This window comes from Hemitrygon akajei, chromosome 5, assembly GCF_048418815.1.
Source record: "Hemitrygon akajei chromosome 5, sHemAka1.3, whole genome shotgun sequence".
Lineage (NCBI taxonomy): Eukaryota > Metazoa > Chordata > Chondrichthyes > Myliobatiformes > Dasyatidae > Hemitrygon > Hemitrygon akajei.
In genome coordinates, this window is record NC_133128.1 from 117,993,337 (window position 1) to 118,007,725 (window position 14,389).

The 14,389-nt window shown below is 41.6% G+C and overlaps 1 protein-coding gene across 1 annotated transcript in view; it reads right to left on the reverse strand.

The window, feature by feature from the left end:
• Positions 1-14,389, reverse strand: part of LOC140728098 (uncharacterized) — a 99,175-nt gene that overhangs the window by 57,795 nt on the left and 26,991 nt on the right. The window contains exon 2 of the mRNA XM_073046287.1: positions 128-199. The gene's annotated coding sequence lies outside the window, so the exon portion shown is untranslated. The remainder of the gene's footprint in view (positions 1-127; positions 200-14,389) is intronic.

The following is a 14,389-nucleotide window of genomic DNA, read 5'->3' on the forward strand; positions in this document are numbered from 1 at the left end:
AAAAGTAGTAAAAGTATAGATTCTTTTCTCCATGTTTTTCTCAAAAACTTAAAGAAATTGACTTGCTAAATTTTCAAAATTCTGTAAAAAGTCAAATTTCATGTTCAATCTGTTAATAGAAACTTACAAGTTTTCTGTCCATCTGTAGGGTAACCAATTGCTTTTTTGGACAGTAGTGATGGCATTTTCACTTAAATCCCTTTGGGGAAAAATAAAACATACAAATATTATCACTGAGGTACTTATTGAAACTACTGTAGGATACATGTTTATGTTCCTGCTGATGCCAGCAGTTTTTGTGCTCTAAAAAGGATGCAATAGTTCGATCGCAAAGCAGTGTATTATGCCTAAACAAGAGAGACTACAATGGGATGAGGAAAGATTTGGGTAGTGTAGACTGGTAACACAGGCTATATTGTGGGACAGTAGAGGAACAGTGGAAGACTTTCAAAGAGATTTTTCATTGTGCTCAAAGTATACTACAGTTGAAAGCAAGGACCACAAGGGTGGAGAGAGCCAGCCTTGGATAACTAAGGAAACACAGAAAACATAAAGCACAATACAGGCCCTTCAGCCCACAAAGAAATCTAGAATATGGGTGAGAGAAAAGGGGGCTGAGAGATAGCAGCATAGAGTGGGAGAAGTGAGCAGGGGGGAGGGGAGAGGAGGAGGGGGGAGAGAAAATGTGGGTAAATGAAAGTGAGTGAGAGAAAAGGGAAAGGGTGAGAAAGCGGGGGATAAATGAGAAAAAGGTGGCTTGAAAGCTGGGTGAAGAAAGTGGGTGAGGGAGTGAGAGAAAGGGGCATGAGAGAAAGAGAAGGGGTAAAGGGGTGGTGAGCAAAAGGTGGGTGAGAGTAAGGGTGAAAGAAAGGGGCAGGAGTGAGAGAAAGAGGGTGTAACAGAAAGGCAGTGGCAGTAGAAGGGGGTGAGGGAGAAAGGGGAGTGGTGAGAGTAAGTGGGAGAGAGAAACAGGTGTGAGGAAAATGGTGTAAGATGAGGGGTGAGAGAAAGGGAGGGTTTAGGGAAAGGAGGGGTGAGAGAAAGGGAGGGTTTAGGGAAAGGAGGAGGGTGAGAGAAAGGGAGGAATGTGAGGAAGTTTTGATAGACAAGGGGGCGCGAGTGAAAGGGGGAGGTTGAGAGAAAAGACAAGTGGAGAGAAAAAGGGGTGAGAAAAAGGGAGGGAGAGGAAGGTGAGGAATGGAGGGTGATAGAAGAGGGGGTTTGAGAAATGGTAGAGGTGAGGGAAAGGGGAAGGGTGAAAGAAGTGGGAGTTGAGAGAAAAGGGGAGTTAGAGAAAGGGGGTGAAGAAACAGAGTGTGAGAGAAAGTGGGGGGAGAAAAAGGAGATAAAAGAAAGGGGGTTAGAAATGAGCCAGGAGTGGGTGACAGGGATGGTGAAAGAAAGGGTGGTTGAGAGAAAGTGTGTGAGGAAAAGGGGTGTGAGAGACAGGAGGTGAGCGAAAGGGGGCGAGAAAAAGGGGGTGAGAGAAAAGGATGAGAAAGGAGAGGTGAGAAAGGGTGAGAAACAGGAGTGAGGGAGAGGGGTGTGAGAGAAAGTGTGGGTAAGAGAAAGGGGCTGAGAGAAAAGTGAAATGCTGAGAAAAAGGGGAATGGATGAGAGAAAGGAAGCTTGAGAGAAAAGGGGGTGAGGAAAAGGAAGCCTGAGTGAAAGGGGGTTAGAAAAGGGTAGTGAGAGAAAAGGGGGCTTGCAGAATGAGAACTAACTTCCTTATCATTGAGGACAGCTTCAAAAGGTGATATCTCAGGAAGATGGCATCCATCATTAAAGCCCCCCATCAATCAGGACATGCCCCCTTCTCATTCTTACCATCCAGGAGGTGGTACAGGAGCCTGAAGGCACACACTCAATGAACCAGGAATATTTTCTAACCCACCATCATCAGATTTCTGAATGGACAATGAACCCATGAATACTACTGCATTTTAAAGAGATATCTATTTATCTACCTATCTATCTTGATTTCACTCTCCCTGTTTCTATCTCACTTTTCCCTCTATTTCCCTCTCACATTATCTCTCTACCTCTCTGTCTACTCTGTACCTTGAACACTTGATCAAGATCTGTGTTGGCACATTGAAGGTGGTGGTGAAATTCACCATTGATAGTACCCTGGTTTTCTTTATTATAATATCAGCTCTCTCTCATACACATTTTTTGCAATATTTTCAGGTTAGACATTTTCTACAACAATATTTACCTAAGTTTCCATAGTTACAAGAATCTGATTTGTTGGATACCATTTTGAAATTGAATCCTTTAGTGAAAGGTTCCATTAGCAGAATCTTTAATTTATTTTTGTCACAAAAAGAGAACCTACCACTAAAGATTAAACAAGATTGGGAGACAGAACTTAATATGACATTTGTTAATGAAGATTGGCTTCGAGTTTTGAAAAATGTAAATTCTTCTGTATGTGCCAACCATTGTTTAATTCAATTTAAAATTGTTCATCATCATTATTTAACAAAGGAGAGACTATCTAAAATATTTCCTAGTATAGACAACTACTGCAATAGATGTAAAACTGAAGTAGCTACTTTGTCACATATGTTCTGGTCATGTTCTTCATCAAAATAATTTTGGAAATTTTATTTTCTACAATTTCTAAAGCTCTGAAAATTAATTTAAAACCTAATAGACTGACTGTTCTATTTGGAATAGTTCCGCATCATATTCAGGGTATTTCACCTTAAGATCAACATGTAAATGCATTTGTTACACTACTGGCAAGAAGGGCTATTTTATTAAAATGGAAAGGTATCTCTTCCCCTACATTAATTGAATGGTTTTCTCAAGTAATGTTATGTCTCAGTTTGGAAAAAATTAGAAGTAGAACTTTTGATCCTCAATTCGATTTTGAGAGAAGATGGGGTTCTTTTGCCAAATATTATCATTTAATTTGAATTATGCTATATGGTTTCCTTCCAATTTTATTTTTTTATAAATATGAATTGGCGGTTGATGACTCTTTTTTTAATATATAGATGATGGTCAAACGTATTGCTCCGAGGGGTTGATTCCTAATGGTTTTTTCCCCCTTTTTTTGTAGTCAGTGGTTTTTTCCCCCTAGTTAGACAGGGTTCTTTTTTTTCTTTCTTTTTCCTATATATATATAAATTATTGCCATTCTTATATATTACAATCAGCCTTTTTTTCTTCAGCTTTATTAATTGTATACATATTAATCTGAAGTTTTGTATCATTTTATAGCTGTAGAAGATTATGTACCAATAAAAAGATTCTAAAAATGAAATTATAATATCAGAATGCATACCCTTAGTTCAGCTAATATTCAGGATAATGCATAAACAGAGGATACTTGCAACCTAAAAAATACTACGCATTGCAGATCAGACAGAGGTTAAAGTCCAAAGCACCATTGAAAGAGCAGGTAGAATTAGTGCTTCTTCTACTCTCCATTTTAATTTGCCTTCTCTGATGGTCTATGAACACAACTTCACTATTCCTGTTCTTTTGTTCTGTGTGTTACAAGGTGGGCGTTGATGGCCGACCCAAATGCAAGACACAGACACTGAAATACGAGAAACAGGGCTTGGTTTATTGCCCCCCCTTCTCTCACCCCCCCAACTCAATGCCGCTATCTCTCAGCTCCCTTTCCTCTCATCCGTCTTCTAGATTCCTTTGTGGGCTGAAGGGCCTGTATTGTGCTGTATGTTTTCTATGTCTCCTTGGTTATCTAATAGATGCATAGAGAAAGAGAGAGGAATATGGAGAGGTAAAGAAAGATAGTGTGAGAGGGAAATATAACTCCAAGATGGCGGCATGATGCAGTGCGCAGCGGCCACTCCAGGAATGAATATCTGTTATCTGTAAGTAGGGGCCGTGTACAATCCTGATTTGATGGAGATGGATGTGTGAAGCACGGAGGAACATCTGGTGGAACTTTTGAAATGCCTGTTTCGCTGCTGCTGCTACTGTGCGATTGGAGAAATCTCTGAGAGGAAGGCCCCGAATCCTCAGCTTTGCCTGTTGCTTGGCGGCTGGTGCTGGGGTCGAAGCACTCGGCAGAGATGGTGCTTGGTGTCGGAGGCTCGAAGTTTTCGGACGGACTCGGAGTTGGCTGTGGTTGGAGCTCCCAAATTGCTGTACCGGCAAGCTGTGGCGCTGGTGGTTCATGGCAGGAAGAGATTTTCTTCCTTCTACCGTCTGCGTGAGATGATGGGCTGTCGGGACTTTGAGACTTTCTTTTAAACCCTGCCATGGACTGCTCTTTTTTTAATTTTTAAAAATTTTTTAAAATTAGTTTTTCAAACATTTTACAAAATTAAAAACCCCAAATCCCAATGAGGAGCATTAATACAGTGCAAGATTAAGCATACAATAACAATATGCTACAAAGGAAGAGAATTTAACAAAAAAGCACCTAAATTAGAGACAAGTGAGCTTAATGTCCTCCCCAAGCCCCACGACACAAGAAAAAAACAACAACTCCAGACCAACCACCACACAGTATAAAGAGTATAAGTCCGGACAGTCAAACTCCCACACTGTGAATACACTTAGCAACAGAGGATAATAATGCCTACTACCAGAAAAAAAAGGGAGCTGAAAGCAAGGGACCGAAAAGAAGAAGAAAAAAAAAAGAAAAAAAAACCCTAGTCAAGAGGAAGGTTATGAAAGTACTCGATAAAAAGTCCCCAGACCTTATGGAACTTTAGATCCGAATTAAGAACCAATTGAATAGCTAAGGCAGATTTAGTAGGTGATCTGGTAACAGAGGACGATCGATCCAGTTTAGGATCCAACCAACGGTTGAAGTCACCACCCAATATAAGAGAGTATGAGTTTAAGTCTGGTAGTGAGGAAAAAAAACGTTCAAAAAAGTTAACATCATCAAAGTTGGGGGCATACAGGTTTGCTAGTGCAACTTTAGTGTTATATAGTTTACCAGAAACAATAATAAAACGGCCATTTGTATCAGATATTTTATTATGGAGTTCAAAAGGAATATTTGAGTTAATAAGAATGGAAACTCCCCTAGCTTTAGCGGCAAAGGATGAATGAAAATGCTAACCCGCCTACTTTGACAGAAGCCGGGAGTTATCAAAACAACGAATATGAGTTTCTTGAAGGAAAGCAATGTCAGCTTTGAGTTGTTTGATATGTGAGCATACCTTCCTCCTTTTAACAGGATGGTTCAGTCCCTTTACATTCCAGCTCACGAATTTAAGTGCACTAGCCATTATCAATTACTAATGCATAAAAGGCAGCAGGCATATAAAAAGTCAAGCAGTACAATAGCAGTCTGGGAGCAGAGATGTAAACATAGATTCGTAAGGTCAAAATATAAACATGTCCTAAGCAATAAAGAGATGTTGGAACTGGAAAATCCACCCCACCCGCACAACCCAAAACTAGACAGCTACCAAAACAAGTAGCTAGCTCTACCAAAAAAACTAACCCAAATACAACTTCCAGATCTGTGTCATTAACAACATTTCCGTATAAATATTATAGCAAATAATAACTAGTTTATGCACTAGAAAACATAACTACAGATTAGAACACCTTCTGCAGAAATATACGACTTAATACAGAGAAAATTGGAAGAAAACCAAAACTAACCTACCCGCGAAACATTATAGAAGAATAAAGTAAGAGAAAGGGAAAAAAAAGGTAAGAAGGAAAAAGAAAAAAGAAGAGGAAGGGGAAAGTTATAAATTCAAGATGAGTGCTTATCAACCATTTACAGAGAAGGGAGAAAAAAATTCAGAGATTAGAAAAAAGGGGTGAAGAAAAGAAAAAGATAAAATAAATAAATATTTAAAACAAAGGAAAAATAAACCAGCAGTTGAACTGTGAACCGACAAACAGGGAGGCCTTCACTAAAGACTTCGAACCTCCAAAACAAGTTAGAATTAGTTGTAGAACTCTGTAGGTAAAGTTATACAGGAATAAAAATAGATTACACACACACCAAGTCCCGGGAGAGATTGTCAACAGCCCTTAAAGTTTCAATGAATAATGTCTGAATGATTCAAGTGAATTCTGAGTCCAGAGAAAGTAATTTTACTACGAAGAGTACTTATCCACCATTTTATGAGGTCTGATCAGATTCCGAAGATGACTGGATAGCCGGAAGACTTGCCACAAACGCTTCAGCTTCCTTCGCTGATTTGAATCACTTATATTTCCCGGTATTAAGCTTGATTCGTAGATCAGCAGGGTTACGAAGGGAAGGTTTGAAACCACGATCAAAAAGCACTTTCATTGCACCTTTAAACTCAGCGCGCATCTTTAAGGTCTGGGGTGCAAAATCTTCCACAAAGCGAATGGTTGTATCCTTGAAAGGAAGAGACCCCCTGCGACGCACCTCTATGATCAGACTGTGTTTTACCTGGTATTGATGGAAACACAAGATTACTGGTCGCGGGCGGGAGCCCAGAATTCCGAGGGGAACGTAAACTCTGTGTGCCCGTTCGAGCTCGGGCGGCTTCGGAAGCAAATCTTTCCCGAATAACTCACAGAGAAACTCGGCGAAAAACTTCACGGTTGATCCCTTTTCAGTCGCCTCTGGTAATCCCAGAATTCTGATGTTACAGCGTCTGCTGCGATTTTCGAGATCCACCATTTTGGAAAGAAGTTTGTTAGATTTTTCCTTTAAGCTGGAACAGAGAGTCTCCAAGTATCGAACACGACTTTCTAAATCTTCAGAAGTCGAATCGATGCGAGATAAGTGTTCAGCATGTTTGTCCACTTTATCGTTGATCCGATCCAGTTTGTCTTCTAACTGTTTGAAAGCGGTTTTAAATTCCTTTAAGATTTCGTCTTGGAGCTTTCCAAGCGCAACCAGCGTCTCGTCGGACGGGGTCATAGCTTCTTTTCTCCCGGATTTAGAACTCTTGCTAGACATTGTAGGTTAGATATATTCACAGGCAAGTAAGAGATACCGAAATAATTCCTAACTAAGGTTTAAAAAATGGAGACATTTAATGCAAAGGTAGCGACAGTAACGGAACAAAAGTTCGGAGCAGCTAAACAATCGCCATCTTACCGGAAGTCCATCGGACTGCTCTTTATCAGATTACGGTATTGCTTTGCACTGTTGAAACTATGTGTTATAATTATGTGGTCTTTGTCAGTAAGTCTTTTATCAATTATGGTATTGTCTGCACTGTTGAAACTATATGTTAACTACAACTATATGTAACTGTGTGGTCTTGTGTATGTCTTGTAGCTTTAGGTTTGTCTGATGGGTTTGTAGTTCCTTTTTGGGAAACGTGCTAAGACGGTAGCACTATATTGATACGCAGCAGCCTCTCCGGACTCTGGATTGGGGTTATGTGGTTTTTCTTGTGTGGTCAGTTTTGTGCTTTTTCGTGATATAATTCCGGAGATTGTTGTCTCATTTTTTAACTGCATTGTATTTGTGGTTTATAAATGACAATAAACTGAATCTGAATCTGAATAGAGGATGAGATAAGGCAAATGCAAGCAGGCTTTTTCCACTGAGGTTGGATGGGGCTATAACTGGAGGTCATGGGTGAAAGGTGAAAAGTTTAAGGGGAACATGAGGGAAAACTTCTTCATGCAGAAGGCCATGAGAGTGTGGAATAAGCTTTCAGTGCAAGTGGTGCATGGAAGAGAAGTTTGGATAGGTGCGTGGATGGTAGGGGCATGGAGGACTGTGGTCCAGGTGTAAGTTGATGGGAGTAGGCAGTTTAAATGGCTCAGCATGGACTAGATGGGCCAAAGGGCCTGTTTCTGCGCTGTACTTATCTATGACTCTATGAGATATAAACTGAGACTGACAGAAATTGAGATAGAGATGAGGGAAGGAGGGGGAGAGAGAGAGGGGGGCATGACACTCCAATTGCATAAATTATGATTGTTCAATGTCACTGTTATGATATACTTGTACATGCACTTGTGAGCAGACGAATAAAGTTGGTGTGCATGCGCTGTTGTTTTTATCTGAAATATCTGTCTCGAAAGATGGTGGCAATGGTGGTGCTTAGAAAATTGCTTTTTACAACCGCAGCACCTGATTTTTTTGAACTTGCAGTTAGCAGCATATTAACAGCGCAACTCTGAAACATTGGAGGGTGAGTGTAAGAGTAGAAAAATGTCAACCGAGATGAGCAAAAAGCCACAAATAGAGACAGGTGCAGTAGCAATGGCTGGAGGTGAGACAGCAGAATCTCAGCAGCACCCAGCACCCGCGGGCAACCCCGTGCCGGGGAACCATGGTCGGGACAGAAGTCCTTCCCCAGTCAGTGGCATTTGCCCGCCACCGGCCGTGACAGTCATCCATGAACTGATAAGACGGATGGAAAATATGGCGGCAGATGTGAACTAACTACAGCATCGTAGCATAACTGCACAAACGAGTTCCAGCATACCAGATGGCATTATTTTTGCATACAATTGGACCATCAGGACTTGAGGTCTACAACAGTTTTGTGTTTGCAGATGAGGCTGAAGGCCAAGACCTCACAAAGATTTTAGCTGCATTTGACAGATACGCTATCGGTGATAAAAATGAGACATATGAACAGTACTTGTTCAACAAGCGGCACCAAGAACAAGGTGAGACCTTTGAATCGTTTCTTGCCAGCCTCAGATCTCTTGCAAAGACATGTAACTTTTTGCTTGTGTATGTCAGCAGACTGTCTGAGAACAAGATCGTACTGGGCATTAATGACTCCTAAACCAGAAAATGTCTGTTAGAAGAGAGAAAGCTAACACTCAATAACTGCATTGACATCTGTAAAAGCACAGAAATGGCTGAATCATACCTACAAGCATTCAGTACAGCTGCAGATAGCAGGTCCACTACTGTCCATGGGATTAAACCTCGTGCTAACAAGAAAGATTCAAAGCATCTTGGACAGAAGGCTAGTGCTAGTGGTGGAGCCAGAGCAAAAGGCAACTTGAATAGCCACAGAACCAAAGTGAACCCTTGCAAGTACTGTGGCACGGAACATGCAGGAGACAAGCAACATTACTACCTCAGCAATATCATTTCCAAGTGGTCCAATATCAACTCTCACCTCCCTTTCACTCTTGATATAACTGAAAAATACTTTTAGTTATCTGCCTTTATATTATTGGCTAGTTTGCCCTGTTATTTCATCTTTTCCTTTCTTATAGCTTTTATTAGTTGCCTTCTGGTGGATTTTAAAAGATTCCCAATCATCCAACTTTCCACTCACTTTTGCTACCTTATTTTCCCTTTCCTTGGCTTTTATGCAGTCCTTAACTTTCCTTGTCAGCCATGGTTGCCTACATGCTATTTGAGAACTTCTTCAGTGGGACAGATCTATCCTGTGCCTTGTCAACTATTCCCAGAAACTTCAGCGATCTCTGCTTTGCCATCATCCCCACCAGTATCCTCCTCCAATCCACCTAGGCAAGCTCTTCTCTCGAGCCTCTGCAATTCCCTTTATTCCATTGTGATACTGATAGATGTGATTTCTGCTTCTCCCTCTCAAAATGATGCATGAATTCAATCATATTATGATCACTGCCTCCCAAGGGTTCCTTTACATTAAATCCTCGGCCCACTGGAAATCATGAAAATTGTTCGCCACAACATCGAAGGCTTCAGCCACAGTAAAGCAGAAATCCTGGCAAACTTAAAACCGGACATCTTGTGCGTAGAAGAAACTCATATACTGAACAATCAACCCTATGTGCCAGGAATGCACTTGGCTATTGACACCCCGAGCCAAACTTATGGAAGTGCAATCTTTGTTAAAGATATATCTATAGTAATGAGCACAGCAAACATCTAAGCTGGCTCAATGGAACTCCTGAAAGTTGAAACAAACCACATAAATATTGTTACGTATTCAGGCAACAATAATTATAGATGAGTTAGACGAAGGGTTTTTATAACAAATAACACGTTTATTAAACACTGATAACAAACCCCCTTCAAAAGTAAACAAACCCAAACAATGATCCGAGCTCAGCTGCTCAAACAGTCCTTAATAGCTTTGCAGTCCCAAACAGTCTTTAAAGCGGTATTGAAAAGAACTCAGTTTTTTTTTTAAGCGATATGCCGAACAGTTCAAAAGCTCACGGTACTTTTAAAAGGAGAGACTTTTTAAAGCGATGTAAATTCTCTTCCACGTCGATGTCCTTCGATTCCCAGCGTCGAACTCCCACGTCGAATTTTATTAAATATAACAACTTAAAGTGACTGACCTTCCTTCCACAATATTCTCAATCTCCCGCTTTTTCCAGCGGAGACTATCGTGAGAATAGTAAACGAAATCCTTCCGAATGAGGATCACACAAGGTTGAAGTCAATCCATCGAAAATCGATTTTCCTCGATCTCCATTTTCCAAACTTCACTCTCCCTTAGCAAAGAAACCGTTGGCTCTGACCTTTTAAACTTTAGGCATTATATAAAACTTCATTTTTAACTAAACTGCGTCATCACATTAAATCACACAGTGATATGAAGTCATCTTGGCAAATCCAGCCACGAACTGCCCCACCTGACAGGGTGGGTCTCCCTTTTATACCCTGTAGAAAAACCCTGTCACATGACCTCTACTGGCGGGAAAATGACATCACTCCACCATTACCTCATGTCCAGTATAACTTCAACCCCAGTCACGTGACAAGGGTACCACTGTCACGTGTCACGGGTACATAACAATATCATCTCAGTCTACAAAACCCTTAACGAACCATTCATGTCGCCACCTAACCTAGATCTCCAGGACAAAATGTACCTCATTATTCATGATTTTAATAGCCAAAGCACCAATTGGGGATATGAAGATGACGATGCAAATGGAGAAGAAGTTGTGTCATGGGCTCTAAACAACAACCCTGAGCTATTATACAAGTCAAAGGATACCCCTACCTTCAAAAGTGCCAGATGGAGAAAAGGATACAACCCATACCTTGCCTTTGTTACCTCGGCAAGCTCCAACCTCTTCACACGAATAGTCTTCCAGCATATACCCAAATCCCAACACTGTCCAGTCCAGGTAGAATCCCCTTCAGCTCTGAGACCTGTACCATCAAGGTACCGGCCAAGATTCAACCTGACTAAAGCAAATTGGACATCTTTCACAGAATACCTTGATCAACTTATCGAAACCATACCACCAGAACTTGATCATTTTCATGAATTTGTCTGACTAATCTGGAAAGTAGCACAGCAGAATATACCTAGAAGGTGCAAAACCAAATATATTCAGGGATTGACTAGTGATATCAAGCAAAGTTATGATGAGTAGGTCAAATTATACGACTAAGACCCCTTGGGTCAAGACACAATTGAAATGGGAGAGACAGTTCTGTCCCTACTGAGCCAAGAGAGACAACAGCGTTGGCAGGAACCAATAGAAAACACAGACATGACGAACAACAGTAAGAAGGCATGGGCAACTGTTCAGAAACTCAAGTCAGACAACAGACCACCACAGAGAATTGCTGCCATAACACCCAGTCAGGTTGCCCACCAACTAATACTAAATGGTCGAACAAATGACAAGGAATGAAGGCAAAAGAAAAAGCAACATCAGGATATGGAGTCAGCTCTCTCAAACGGGAATAACAACTTCCCACCTCTCACCCTAGAAGAATTAAAGGATGAAGTATCACAGCTAAAATCCAACAAAGCTGCTGGCATTGATGGGATTCTTAATGAATTCCTTAAACATCTTGGACCTAAAGCACTCCACTGGCTTCTGTCCCTTTTTAACTGTTCCCTAAGATCATTAAAAGCAGCTAAAAAGTGGAGAAGAGCCAAAGTTGTTGCTCTCCTAAAACCCAATAAAGACCCCAACATTCCTAAAAATTACAGACTGATTTCCTTGCTCTGCACCCTCTATAAACTCTACGAGAGACTCATACTGAAAAGAATCTCCCCCTTAGTCGAAGATCCTCTAACACCAGACCCAGCCGGGTTCAGGTCAGGCTGCTCTTGCCACGGTCAAGTCCTGAACTTAACCCAGTACATTGAGGATGGCTTTGAAATGCAACAAATTACAGGGGTAGTATTCGTCAACTTAACAGCAGCATTCGACACTGAATCACAGAGGCCTTCTACTGAAATTATCTAAAACGTTAAAGAACGAAACCACAGTCAAAGTAATAAGAAGCCTCCTAGAAAACAGCAGGTTTTATGTAGAAATGAATGGAATTAAGAGTAGGTGGTGTCCACAAAAGAACGGATTATCACAGGGATCAGTCCTGGCACCTCTACTATTTAATGTTTACACAAACGACCAACCAACTTTTCCTAACACACGCAGGTTTATCTATGCAGAGGACCTATGCATAGCAACACAAGCTAACTCCTTCCAAGAAGTTGAAGTACGACTTACAGCAGTCCTCGAAGCAATGAAGCAGTATTATGAAAAATGCGCTCTGAACCCAAATCCATAAAAATCTCAAGTGTGTGCATTCCACCTGAGGAATCCAGACGCAGTTCGGAAACTCAAGATCTGGTGAGGGAAAGAGCTCGAACACCATCCAACTCCAATTTACCTGGGAGTGACACTTGATAGGACACTCTCATTTGCCATCCCACATCCAAAAACTACAAGGGAAAGTTGGCTCTCGCAATTCTCTTGAAAAAAATTAGCAGGCACGAAATGGGGAGCTAATGCTCACACACTTAGATCACTGCCCTAGCACTCTGCTATGCACCTGCAGAATACTGTGCACCTGTGTGGGGCAGACAAGTCCATGAGAAGAAGATAGACCCGTTGCTTAAAAAAAGACTGCCGAATACTCATGGGCACAGTGCACCCTACACCCATTAACAACATTTACAGACTTGCAGGCATTGCTCCCCCAGGCATCCGAGACACTCTACAACAAAACTTGAGAAAGGTAAACAGCAACTCGGATCCATGGCACCCACTACATCATCATGTGCCAGTTTCCAACCGCCTGAAATCCAGGAAAAGCTTTGCTACAGTGGAGGTAATACCACACAGAACATTCCCCCAAACATAAAGGATTGACCTCTGGCAACAAACAGAAGCCAAAACTCCACCAAACAATGCACTGAAGGATCCCACAGAAACGTTGCCAGACGGGGCACTGCTTGACAGATGGAAGTGCACAATCTCAACAGAGCGAGACAGAGAGAGTTTGTAGGACAGGAGATAATATGGTGGTGGGGTTTAAAGACCAGCGAATCCTGTGACTGTGGTGAAAGGCTGCAGAACATTGAACACGTTCCGCGCGACTGCCCACTCTGACCTGATTTAGCTGACACTGACCTGCTCAACATCAACCACACAACACTAGAGTGGCTGGCTGTCTGGTGTGACAATCTATGATGATGAGCTCCTCAGTAAGATCTAGGTTATTACACAACACCCAATCCAAGATAGCCTTTCCCAAGTAAGCTCAATCAGAGGCTGCCCTAAAAAGCCATCTCATAGGCGCTCAACAAATGCCCTTTCATGCGATCTGACACCAACCTGCTTTTCCCAAACCACTTGCATACTGAAGTCCCGTTTACAATTGTGTCATTACCCTTACTACATGTTTTTTCCAGATCCCTTTGCAATGACAACTCCACATCTTGGCTGCTATTTGGAGGCCTATATATGATTCCCATAATGGTTTCTTTACCTAACAGTTTCTTAACTCCGCCCTCAAAGAATCAGCATTCTCTGACCCTATGTCACCTCTTTCTAAAGATGTAATTCCATTTCTTACCAAGAGAGCCACACCATCACCTGTGCTTTCCTGCCCGTCCTTTTGATACAAAGTATAAGTTCCCAATTATGGCCTTCTTTCAGCCACAACTCAGATGTCCACAACGTCATACCAACCAATCTCCAATTGCCCAACAAGTTTGCCCATCTCATTCTGAATGCTATTTGCATTTACCTTTAGTCCTGCTTTCTTCACTCTTTTGAAGTTTGTCTCCATGCTACAATTTAACTCTCTGCTCCGTCTGCATTTGTATCCAATCATTGGCTTGTCCTTCCTTACACTCATGTTACAACCATCATAGAAACAGAGAAATCCTAAAGCACAATACAGGCCCTTCGGCCCACAATGCTGTGCCGAACATGTCCTTACCTTGGAAATTACCTAGTGTCACCCATAGCCCTCTATTTTTCTAAGCTCCACATACGTATCAAGGTTTCTCTTAAAAGACCCTATCGTATTCGCCTCCACCACCGTCGCCGGCAGCCCATTCCACACACTCACCACCTTCTGCGTAAAAAACTTACCCTTGACATCTCCTCTGTATCTACTTCCAAGCACCTTAAAACTGTGCCCTCTCATGATAGCAATTACAGCCCTGGGAAAAGGCCTCTGACTATCTACATGATCAATGCCTCTTATCATCTTATCACGACACCCCTCATCTTCCGTCAATCCAAGGAGAAAAGGCCGAGTTCACTTAAT